Source organism: Macrobrachium nipponense, chromosome 1 (genome assembly GCF_015104395.2).
Source record: "Macrobrachium nipponense isolate FS-2020 chromosome 1, ASM1510439v2, whole genome shotgun sequence".
Lineage (NCBI taxonomy): Eukaryota > Metazoa > Arthropoda > Malacostraca > Decapoda > Palaemonidae > Macrobrachium > Macrobrachium nipponense.
Genome location: NC_087200.1, coordinates 215,013,515 through 215,014,845, shown reverse-complemented (window position 1 = coordinate 215,014,845; position 1,331 = coordinate 215,013,515). Strand labels below are relative to the sequence as shown.

The following is a 1,331-nucleotide window of genomic DNA, read 5'->3' as shown; positions in this document are numbered from 1 at the left end:
TATAAATTATACATTTTGACGATATCCTAATGACTCACGTCTATTCATAGACTCTCTGTTTCTCTCTTCCTGACCGAACTACAGCCCACAACAGTCGAGTAACAAACAGTTACTTAATTACTTCTTAATTCACTTCTCAAGTCAACAGATTCTAGAGATGCCAAACACATCGTCTTATCTGAGCACTGATTTGGGGATCGAACGATATGCATTCAGAAAATGTGTTCTCCGACGAGGATGGGATTCGAACCCGCGCAGGGAGACCCTATTGGATTAGCAGTCTAACGCCTTAACCACTCGGCCACCTCGTCGTGGAGAGATTATGAGAGATATCAGAAGATATAAGAGATAAGATAAGGAAACAGTGACATGTTTAAGGACTATTTAGATGTCCTCTGTGGGTGATCACTAGATTAATCTGTGAACTGTACATTTTTCATAAATCGTTCACAAATCAGTCCTGATTAATTAGGTAGACACGAAGGAAATTCTCTCTATGCAGAGCAATATACAAAAATTATTCGGAGGAAATGAGCAGCCTTTTGACATTCACAAATGTAGGAAATACTGAACAATGAAAACTGTAAATTGAGGATCTCCTCATCTAACTTCAGAAGTTCAAGCGAAGATGCAATGCATGACTATCTTGACGCATTTTTTGTCCTTTAATAATCAAGGAGCGCTTACAGTTCAGTTGACCACGGGTTTCGTCTGCTATGGAATCGGCGGAGCAATACAAACAAGATGGCGGACGCTTTGTTTTGGCGCCCGGTTTAAAAACACCGAAACCTATAAAAACGATAATGGGGGACCCTTTTGGGAACCGGGGTTTTTGGGTGAGGGAGTACATGCGAGTAAATGAAAACGGTAAGGGGGGGAGAGCCATTGGAAAAAAAGGGGGGGGTTTTTGGGTGGGGGAAACCCAGATGACGACAATGAACACGAAAAACAACAAAACCCTAGCAGACGAAACCCGTTGCCAAGTAAACTGTAGGAGCTCACGTACCAACAAAAATGTAGGAGGTCCCGTCCCCCGTTGTGTTAGGCTAACCAAACGACGGCAATGAACACTAAAAACCACGAAACCCTAGCAAAAAAAACCAGTGGCCAACTAAACTGTATGAGCTCCTTTCCAACTAAACTGTAGGGAGCTCCTTGTTCCAACTAAACTGTAGGAGCTCCTGTTCCAACTAAACGTAGGAGGCTCCTGTTTCCAACTAAACTGTAAGGAGCTCCGGTGATCGTAACCAAACGAACCAACCTAACCAAAACTTAGGCCGCGTGCCCTTACCTGGCCGGGGGGCTTCGCCCCCCTGACCCCCCAGTATAGT

General features: G+C 44.1%; 1 non-coding gene across 1 annotated transcript; it reads right to left on the bottom strand.

Moving 5' to 3' along the window:
* Positions 1-229: 229 nt before the first annotated feature.
* On the bottom strand, positions 230-311 carry Trnas-gcu (transfer RNA serine (anticodon GCU)). The gene has a single exon. It is a non-coding gene; the product is annotated as a tRNA-Ser (tRNA).
* Between the last annotated feature and the right edge of the window lie 1,020 nt (positions 312-1,331).